Source organism: Callospermophilus lateralis, chromosome 20 (assembly GCF_048772815.1).
Source record: "Callospermophilus lateralis isolate mCalLat2 chromosome 20, mCalLat2.hap1, whole genome shotgun sequence".
Lineage (NCBI taxonomy): Eukaryota > Metazoa > Chordata > Mammalia > Rodentia > Sciuridae > Callospermophilus > Callospermophilus lateralis.
The window spans coordinates 2,850,603-2,861,121 of NC_135324.1; the positions used below are offsets into that span (position 1 = coordinate 2,850,603).

The window sequence follows — 10,519 nt, forward strand, 5'->3', positions numbered from 1 at the left end:
GGAAACACTGCGGGTGGTGAAGCCCAGGTACAGCAGAGTCTGTCGGTCCTTATCCCTGAGCCCAGCTCACCCTAGGGGCCATGGAGGCCAGTCCATGGGTGAGATTCAAATGAGGACAGTCAAGATTACTCTGGACACCCCCTTGACCTCAAGGTGAGAGCTGGGTGCAACTAGAGCCTCAATAAGGCTGGACAAAGGTGTATGTAAGCCTTTGGGAGGGGATAGAACCTTCCAGATACTCATGCTTTTTAATGGGAAATTATCCATTCAATTTGGTTTGGTTTGGTACCAGGGATTGGACCCAGGGGCACTCAACCACTAGGCCACCTTCCCAGCCCTATTTTATATTTTATTTAGAGACAGGGTCTCCCTGAGTTGCTCAGGGCCTCGCTAAGTGGCTGAGGCTGGCCTCCAACTTGGGATCCTCCTGCCTCAGCCTCCCGAGTTGCTGGGATGACAGGCGTGCACCATTGCAACCCGCCCAGTCCTTTGACTCTCTGCAGATGTGATGCTCTTGATCCAAATGCAGCAGGACATCCACCTAACATATGTGCTCCCAACCAGCAAGCTTGGGGACAAATCCAGAAGAGAGGCACCGGTCCCAATCCTTGCATTTGACCCAGTGTCTGAAGCAAATCTTGCAGGAATGAGAATATGCAAAAATGCACGGGCCCCTCTGCCCAGAGCTCTCTGGGAGCTTAGCAAATGCTTGCATTTGGAACAGGGAACTCGGGCCAACTCGAGGAGTAGCGCCCGGCCGTGCTGTGGGCTTGGAGAAGGCTTCCTGGGTCAACTGACCAGCTGGGTGCCACCACCACTGGCTGTTTGGCTCTGCAGCAAATGGGGCTCTCAGCGAGGAAATGACTTCCCCAAGGTGACCCAGCTAGCTATCGAGAGCCAAATCCCTGCTCAAAGTTTAAAGCCACAGCTGTCTCTGAGCGGGTGAGCCAGAGTTATTGTGGGTTCCCGAAGCCAAAAATCTGGTGGGCTGACCAGACCACAATTGGAAACAGCTCCATGAACAGCTCTGAAGCCTGGGTTCCGGGGACATAGGGATCTGGGTGCAAATCCTGCCTCTGCCACTGGGTGACTGTGAACAAATAGCTCAACCTCTCTGACCCTTGGTTTTCTTTTTTTCTTTTTTTTTTTTTTTCCTTTTTGTTTGTACCAGGGATTGAACCCAGGGATGTTCAATCCACACCCCCAGCCCTTTTTTAAAAAAAAAAAATTATTTTATTTAGAGACAGGGTCTCACTGAGTTGCTCAGGGCCTCACTAAGTGGCTGAGACTGGCCTCCAACTTGTGATCCTCCTGCCTCAGCCTCCCAAGCCACTGGGATGACAGGTGTGCGCCACCACACCCCCAACTGAGACTTGGTTTTTGCATCTGCAAAATGGGATGCTAACACTTGCAGAGCTAGGGCGTCCACGGAGGGACTGAGGAGAACGTCCCCAGACACGGCACCTGGGAAGGACCCAGTTATTCCCAGGGTTTTATTATAACCGAAGCATTTTAAGTGTCAGTTCTAAGCCTTGGGCCCTCTGTCCTGTGTCCTCCTGTGTCCCGCCTTCCCTCGGAAGAAGGCCAAACATTTCCAAGTCAGACCAGGTGCAGCTCAGAGGGCTGAACCCGCTCGCTCACCGTCCCCTCCAAGCCTGAAATCTAGGTGCTCAACAAGCTCAGACCCGGGGGCGCTGCTCGGAGCCCCTAGGTTTCCCCTGGGCCCATGGTCCCCACTCACAGATCCCCCACCTCCACCAAGGACGCTGCTCAGCCGCACCTGCCTGGATACCCTCCTCCTTCGTCTTCTTCCTCAAGTCCCGGCTCCATGTCACCTCCTCCAGGAAGCCCAGCCTCCTGCTTGGCCCCACCCTGCACCCTGACCCACACCCTCTGGAATATTCCATGCACACTCCACATCCTGACCCCGTCACTGCCCTAACCAGGGACCAGCCAGGGGACGGGGGAATAGAGGAGGTGCCCATCACGTGTCTGCAGCACTGAGCCCCATTCCTGGCCCTCGGGAGGCGCTCCGCCAGGCCCGCTGTCCACGTGGTGCTAAACACCCCCACGGGCAGAGACGGAGGCCATAAAGCAAATATTGCAAAACCTTAATTATGGAACGTGGAGGGAGGAGGGAGGGAGAGAGGCGGGCCTCGCCCCAGCTGCCCACTGACCCATTTGATCTCACAGTGCCAGGGCCCAGAGGTGACCCCTACGTCTGATCACCCTGTAGGGAAGTAGCCCCTCTCTCTTTTTGGGGGGTACCAGGGATTGAACCCAGGGGGGCTCAATCCCTGAGCCCCGTCCCCAGCCCTTTTTCGATTTTATTTAGAGACAGGGTCTCCCTGAGTTGCTGAGGGCCTCGCTAAGTGGCTGAGGCTGGCCTCCAACTGGCGATCCTCCTGCCTCAGCCTCCACAGCTGCTGGGATGACAGGCGTGGGCCACCGCACCGGGCCACCCCGCTCATTTATTACTGTGACAGCGAGTAAGAAGGGCTGGGGCTTTGACATGGTTGCAAAGTCGGAGTTCCTGCAAGTGTGTCTGCAGCAGGGCACTGACCAAGTGCCCAGAGGGCTGGAGGGTCCCCAGCGCACAGCTGGGCAGTGGGGGTGGGGCAGGCATTGTCCAGGGCTTGGCAATTGTCATAGCTGGTCCTATGCACCCCACCTAATTCCCAGTCCTCACCAGCCTGGAGGAGGGGCCGGACCGAAGTCCCCAAGGTCCCCAGGGGCTGGGAATTCTGGCTCATGTCACTCGGTGGGGCTTGGTCCTTGAGGACTGGGTCCAGCGGCAGTCTGGCCTGGGGCTGTGACTGGGTGGAGGTTAGCAAATCAGAGGCCATGAACTCAGCTGGCCTCCCGGCCTCCTCTGTAGCTCAGACTCCACTTCAATGAGGTGGAGTCCAGGTCCCTCCCAACGCCTGGCTGTTTGTGCCTGTTTCTTCAGGGGCTTGGTGGCCATGACCACCCTGCTCAGCAGTAGAGAAGGGAGCAGGTCCCAAGTTAAGCAAAGTGGCTCTTGTGTTCCAAAAAAAAGGGGGGGGCACCACAAACAACATGATGAGCTGCCCAAAACGACGTCACACACAGAACAGCTGACAAATAGCCACCCAGCCGACAGGGAAAAATTGCTGATGTTCCCCAAATGTCTGACGGCAAGCCTGTACACTGTGACCAACCAGTCACACTCTCCTGACCCCCCCTGGCAAGGCCTAGAGATCTGAGATCTGGGCAGGGCACCCAGCCCAGAGGGAGGACTCCAATCGGAACCAGGAGCAGTGCTGGGCTGCCTCTGGCGCCCGGCGCCCTCTCTGATCCTCTGGGCTCCGGCTAGATAAAAGAAGCATCCTCTGATTTATTTCCCAGGTTGTAAAATCATCATTTGCTCGGCTTGTCAGGCGGCGGGGGGAGAGAGCGTCAGAGACTCCCTCGCCTTTCTGCAGACGCTGCCATCACGGGGAAAAACAGGACCGGCTCACCCGCCCCCCGCGGAGTCTGCGACATTTTATCCGACCAGGACCCGTGTCCCAAAGTGTGGCGCAGTTCGTTCCTGACCAAGAGACCTCCTCCCTGACACTGGATACAGGCTTTATCTCGCCTGGGAGAACAAAAATAAGTCTTTAATGAAAACATGAATACAGTGTCTCCTGCCACGTTGACAGATCAGAATAAGGTCCCCTACTCTTTTTTTATTTTATTTATTTATTTTTGGTACCAGGGGTTGAACCCAAGGGCGCCTAACCCCGGAGCCCCGTCCCCAGCCCTTTTTTTTTAATGTTTTATTTAGAGACAGGGCCTCACTGAGTTGCTTAGGGACTTGCTCCATGGCTGAGGCTGGCCTCCAACTTGCGATCCTCCTGCCTTGGCCTCCTGAGCTGCTGAGATGACAGGCAGGTGCCACCGTGCCTGGTGGTCCCCTGCTCTTTAGTTCAGGTGGGGAGAGACTGTGCACAGAGTGTCCCCCAGGACCCCAGCTTTGGTTCCTCCAGCCACCCTGGAGACTGACAGGGGGTCTCAGAGGCTCGTCGCCAGGACCCTCCTCAGCAGGACTTTCTGTGCTGTCCGCCGGCTGCCCATCAGGACAGACTGGTTTCGCCCTGCCGCCCCCACTTCCCCGGCCAAGCCTGCATGTGCCTTCAGATGATGTGCCACCATCATGGTTAATGTCACAGCGAACCCAGAAAGAGTGCCTGTTTGGGAAGTCAACAGAGACTGCCTGCCTGCCATGGGAAGCCTCCCCCGGAGTGAGTCACCGACTCAGAGCCTTGGAAAAAATGTCCTCTCTGAGTGATGTGTGATGTGACAGCCCTCGCGGGCTGCAGGGGACAAGAAACCAAAGAGGCCACTCCAGGGCCCCTCCCCAGCCTCCTGAGGCCGGCATTTACTTCTGCCAAGAAAGTCCCCCGGATTGAAGGCTGGACGGGGCCGGCTCCTTCAACCTGGCCCCTCTGTCCGGCCACCTCCAAAGTCCCCCGAGGGGACAAGACCCCACAGGGCAGGAAACCTTGTAGCTGGCTCTCCCGCAGCACTGAGGCCGGAGAGGTGGCACAGAACCCCTGGGGACCATCTGATCACCTGATGGTATGATGGGCGGGCGGTGGGCAGGTAAGAGCCGAGCCAGGCTGCCCGAGGCTGAGCCCTGGATCCGCAGCTTAGCCAGATGGTGGAGCTGAGCGAGGCACAGGATGTCACTGAGCCTCAGTTCCACACCTGTGCAGGGGGCACGGCGACCCTGTCTGCCTGGTAGGAGTGGCGAGGTGGTGACATGAGCTGACAAGGACCACAAGCCGCGTGGGCACGCAGGAGACCCCTAGCGGACCAAGCCGGGATGCCTGGCATCCCAGGGCTCGGGAGGCTGAGGCAGGAGGATCTCGAGTTCAAAGCCAGCCTCCGCCAAAGGGAGGCCCTGAGCAACTCAGGGAGACCCTGTCTCTAAATAAAATGCAAAACCGGGCTGGGGACGGGGCTCAGGGGTCGAGAGCCCCAAGTTCCATCCCCGGAGCCAAACAAACAAATAAAAAGTCCCATGTGACTCTAAGGGAAAGGGCTCTTCAGTCAACGCTCCCCCTGAGATGTCACCCACTCAATGAATACCCTCCTGGTGGGCGCCCAGCTCTAGCCAGAGGAGAGGTGTCCTAGACAGATGATTAGGGTGCAGCACCCCCCAAACACTGGCCACAGAAAACCTTAAGGCAGAAAGAGCCTCACAAATCCCTGTGTTTCTTGCCTGTCCCCGGTCCCTTTCTCATGGTGACATTCTGCAGCGGTGGCTGGAGGCACGCAAGGGGGCTCTCTGGAGAAAGACCTTTCGATTTTCAAAGCATGGAAACTTCCAGCCTGCCCAGCTGTCACCTCCGGGAGTTCAACCCCGGTGGCATGTCCCAGGGCCACCCGCTGGGATGTGCAGAGCAGGACCTGGGCCCAAGTCCATGGGGGCCACTTTCCTTTCTCTGCGGAAGACCATCTTCTCTGTCCCCAAGCCTATCGCTGACACTTCTGCATACAGCAGGTGCTTAATAAACCCTCTCAGGGCCCAGGGGGCGGTTCTGGCGGGCTCCTTAGACATCAGTCACCTCGCTCCTCGGACGGGCAGTGGGCCTGGTGCCATCTAGGTTCTGAAAAGCAGCCCCCAGACCCCCAAGGTCATGGGCAGGCCTCGGACACCCGGTGGACATCTGTCCATCTGTCTGCGTGAGTCTCCTGCGGGAAGAGAGGGCTGGTCCCCGCTGTCCCCCGCCCCAGTCTCTGTTCCTATTCTAGTTACTCATAGTCTTGCTCCTCTCCGCAGGGTCCCTGGGCCAGCCACATGGGACCTCCCTGGGCCTTGATTAAAGAGGGGACTCCCCAGCCTGCAGCAGACCCCTGGGTCAGAAACCGCAGCTCAGTGAGACGCTCCAGCTTGGAAGCTGTCCTCCGCCGGGCCACAAGCCAGGGCTCAGGGCCACCCTGCCTCCCCAAGGGGGTGCCAAACTTTCTTTCTTTTCTTTTTTTTTTTTTAAGGTGACAGGAGCTTTGGCTGTGCCTCACCAGGGGGAAGCCAGATGGAGCAGGGCTCGGAGCCTCAGAGAGCCGGGCACTCACATCGCCAGCTCCCTCCCTCTGTCCAGGGTCAAGGCCACTGGCTGGACACACACACTGGGGATTCCCCACAGCGGGGAGGACACTGTCTCTCAGAATTCTCCTATCTCTACGCTCTGTCTGGTCACCAAGGGTGACTTTGAAGAGGAAAAAAAGAAATCTGTCCCCTGGGATGGTGTGGTGTGGAGGCATCTGCCGACCAACGAGTGTCACTGTTTCCTATGAAAACAGAAACACATGTCCCTGCCCTGGTGCTGCTTCCTTAAGCTACTAGAGAGTCCGCCTGGACCGTTGGGCCTTCTGTCCCCATCCTCGGGCCGGTGAGCAGGAAGGGCTTGACCCTGCAAGCTGTACCAGCTGACCCCCCCTGGCCAGGGAGGGGACTGGATGATGGAGTCTCAGAGCTAAGGGCAGAGAGCACAAAGAGGCTGCAGGGTCGCTGCTTTCTCAGAGACATCTGCAGAAGGATTCTACCTCCCGGAGGAACAGAAAGCAGGAGTCGGCCACCGCAGCCTGCCACTCACCCACACTCTGCCTGTCCTCCAAGAGCCCAGCGAGCCCACCCGCACTGCCCAGAGTCAGGGCTCCAAGCAGGAGAGTGGCAGGTGGACCCTGGGGGGCCACAGCTTGGAGCGGCCCCACCTTGGGCTGGGGGTACACACCCTGCACCCCGCCCTGGGAGTCAGGAACACCCCGCACTCTGGAGCCAGTGCAAACCCTCCCCCTGTCCTTTCTCTCCCAAAGCTTCCCAGGACGCCTGTCCTGAAGCTACTGACCACTGCCACTCCCCCGGCCTCACACCCAGGGTGCTTTCCTGGACCAACAACAATGGCCCAGGGGGTCCCAAAGACCGAGGGCACCGGAACCCCACCCCGCTGTCACCAAAGCCTTAAACCTGGAGCCCCGCCCCAGATGGCACCCGCACTCCAGCCGGCAGGGGCTGCGCTGGGTTCCCACGACACCGGAGGAGCCACACAGCCCGGGGGCCTGGGAGCTCGCGGGGACAGCGGGAAGTCCCCCCGTGACCCCAGCTTAATCCTTGCTCCGAAATAGCCCGGGTAATCCCAGGGCGAGGCGGGCGGGGGAGTTGGCCCCGGGGCTGAGGCGGAAGAGCCCAGGCGACTAGGCGACAAGGGCCAGATCGTCCCGGGCTGGACCGAGCACGGGGGGCCCCTTCGGGCCACGGGCCACGGGGCACGACTCGCCCCGGCCCCTGCAGAGTGGGAGCTGCACCTGCTGCGCCCCCTGCCCCGCGCGTCCGCCCGGGGTCCCCGGCGCCCAGAGCCCCGGGTCCCCGCCCGCGCGAGACCGGCGATGGCCGGGAGCGGGTCCGCGGGAGCCCGGGTGGCGGCGCCCTGGCAGCGCCGGGTCCCCGCCCAGGGGCGACCCCGCGGGAGGGACGCGCCCGGCGGGCCCCGAAGTTGGCGCGCCCGCCCGCCGGTCCCGCTTACTTGTCGCGGCGGCCGCCCAGCTCCGGGAGGGCGCACGCGGCCAGGTGTCGCCGGTGGCGCTCCAGCAGGCCGGCGTTCTCCCGGCTCAGCCGCGCCACTTGGCGCTCCAGCTCCTCGATGCGCCGCCGCCGGCGCGCCAGCAGCTCCTGCTGCGCCGCCACGATGCGGGTCAGCTCCCGCAGGGACGCGGCCGCCCGGCCGGGGGGCGCGGCGCCCGCCATGGCCCGGGCGCGCCTGGCGAGCGGGCGGCGCGGCCACGGCGCGGGGACGGCGGGCGGCGGCGGCGGCGGCGGCGGCGCGGGGCTCGGCCCGGGGGGCGCGGCGGCGGGGCTGGCGCGGCCCCGCCTCGGCTCCCGCCTCCGCCCGCGCCCGCGCCCCGTCCGCGCCTCGCCGCCCGCGCCGCCGCGCCCCGCTGCCCGCTGCGCGCTGCCCGCTGCCCGCTGCCCCGCCGACGCGCCCCCGGGGCCCGGCAGGGCGCGGAGCTGCGGCCGCCGCGGGCGGCGAGGAGTTTTGCAAAGTGCCGCTGCGACGCGGGCGCGAGCGCGGGAGGCGGAGGCCGAGGCCCAGGGCGCCGCCTGCCGGACCCGCCTCTGCGCCCGCGCCCGCGGCCGGCCGCGCGGGGACCCGGGGACAACGGCCCGCGGGAGGGCGCGGGGAGCGGGGCGCACGGGCGCTCGGAGGCGCTCTGGGGCCGGGCCTCGCGCACTCAGGGTCGCCGCCCGCGGGAACAGAGCTCCCCCAGCGTCCCCCCCGCTGCTGCACCCGGAAGGTGGCCCCGCAGCTCCTGGTGGCTGTCGTGGCACCCCCGAGGCCCTCCACCCGCGGGTCCAGCGAAGCCACACCTGGGCGCTGGCCTGGAGACCCGCAGCAGCAGATGGTGCCCCCCGGAGACACCGCACTCCCTCGCCCATGATGGCTCTGAACATTTCTTGGTGACTCTCATCTTTTTATTTCTTGGCTGTTTGAGGGTCTGGCTTTCCAGGGTCCCTCGGGCTGAACTCACTTCTGTTCTGTCTTCTTAAAGAGGGAGGCGATTTCCATGGTTTCCGTGGCCCACGTGGAAGGCTAGAAATCCGCCTCGGAGTCAAGCTTTAGCTCCATCTCCGAACATTCTAGAACGTTCTGACTCTTCCCCCCCCCCTTCCCCAACCCCATGCTGGGCATTGAACCCAGGCCTCTTCACACCAGGCGAGCACTCTACCCACCGGGCCACAGCCCCAGGTCTGTCATGGACGTTGTCAGAGCACAGCTGGGTTAAGGCTGGCCTTGCACATATCAGAATGATTTTTCTTTTTTAATTAAAAAAACATCAAGTCGGGTATGGTACAGATGCTTAACCTCTGAGCCCTGTCCCCAGTCCTTTTTAGTTTATTTACAGACAGGGTCCCGCCAAGTTGCTCAGGGTCTTGCTAAGTTGCTGAGACTGGCCTCCAACTTGCAATCCTCCTGCCTCAGCCTCCTATGTCAGTGGGAGGTGCTGATAAGGATTTAACAGCCACATGAAATCCCGGCTGGAAGCTCTTGCCCATTTCACGTAGTGTGAATATTTCCACCACGGCCAAGTTCAAGGTGTCCGTGTGACCTCAGGGGCCAGGTGGAGCTGGGATGAAGAAGTCACAGGTGGCCATCTAGGGATGAGCCACAGGATGTCACAACAGCACATGACAAATGCTGGACTTGCCTGATGATGACTGATCATGAACTTGAACTTGACAGTACCAATAACACGCAGGGCAACAGTGCTTTCCCTGTGGGTCAAGGAGAATTGACAGCTGGGGGCAAAGACTCCTCCCCCTGCCCAGGCCCCTCCCACCGTGCTCTGCTCCAGGGTAGACAGACCCTTCCAGGCCCCTTAAACCAAGCGGCCGGAAGTGCGGCCAAACCTCTGCCACACAGGGTCAGCTGCACCAGATGGTTCGGCACAAGCCACCAGCCACCCGTTTCTGTAAGCTCTGCGCCACGAACTTGGTCCTGTCTCCTTGGCTCTGATCCCCACTGCTGGCCCCCAGTCAGGCTGAGCTCATGGCTCTCCACCCCTGAGCCCCCTCCCCAGCCCTATTTTGCATTTTATTTAGAGACAGGGTGTCGCTGAGCTGCTCAGGGCCTTGCTGAGGCTGGATTTGAACTCGAGATCCTCCTGCCTCAGCCTCCTGAGCCGCTGGGACTACAGGCACGTGCCACCATACCCGGCTCATCCACCTTTTTAATCTGACCTATTATCTTGTGGAAAACTCACTTACCTCCCTGAGAACTTCTTTTGAGAGCCCCCTGACTCGCTGTTGTAATTTGGGCTGGCTGCTTGCGGGGCCTCTCCACGGCTGTCACGGGGGAATTTCTTGGCATGACACTCCTGGATTAGATCCGCCATTTCTGGGGTCCTGTACCCTTTTTCTTAAATTCGCTTTCTGTTCTGCAGTGTACAGGCCCAAGCAAGTCTCCCAAAGACAGCTTGTGCCTCCTTCTGTCTCTGAAAGTCTTTCGCCTTTACCCTTAGATTGCTAGTTTGGCTGGGTATAGAATTTCAGGTTAAAAACCAATTGCCTCAGAACTTGGAAAGATCAGCTCTGTTTTCCTCTATCACTGAGGGTTGCTGGTACTGGGCTGATTCTCATTCCTTTGAAGAAAAGATTCTCTTTGGTGGGACGCGTAGTACTATTCCTGAGCAGGACATTTGGAAATGCAGTGGGGGACAGTTTGGGGGTCATCCAAATGGATGACTGGAAATACTCTAATACTCAATGCACAAGGGCGTGGGATACCACACGCAGACAAGTCCCGGTAAAAAACGATCACACCCAAATTGCAAAAAAAGTCAATAGCTGATTTCAAAACTTATTATAAGCAAGAGCAATCAAACTGAGAGGTTATGGGGACTGGGGTTGGGGCTCTTGGTAGAGCACTTGCCTAGCATGTGTGAGACACTGGGTTCCATCCTCAGCTCCGCATAAAAATAAATAAATAAATAGAGGTGTGGTGCTCATCTACAA

At 60.1% G+C, this 10,519-nt stretch overlaps 1 protein-coding gene across 1 annotated transcript in view; it reads right to left on the reverse strand.

Moving 5' to 3' along the window:
- Iqsec1 (IQ motif and Sec7 domain ArfGEF 1) overlaps positions 1 to 7,635 on the reverse strand; it is a 192,016-nt gene extending 184,381 nt beyond the window's left edge. Inside the window, exon 1 of the mRNA XM_077106227.1 lies at positions 7,533 to 7,635. The gene's annotated coding sequence lies outside the window, so the exon portion shown is untranslated. The remainder of the gene's footprint in view (positions 1 to 7,532) is intronic.
- Positions 7,636 to 10,519: the final 2,884 nt, after the last annotated feature.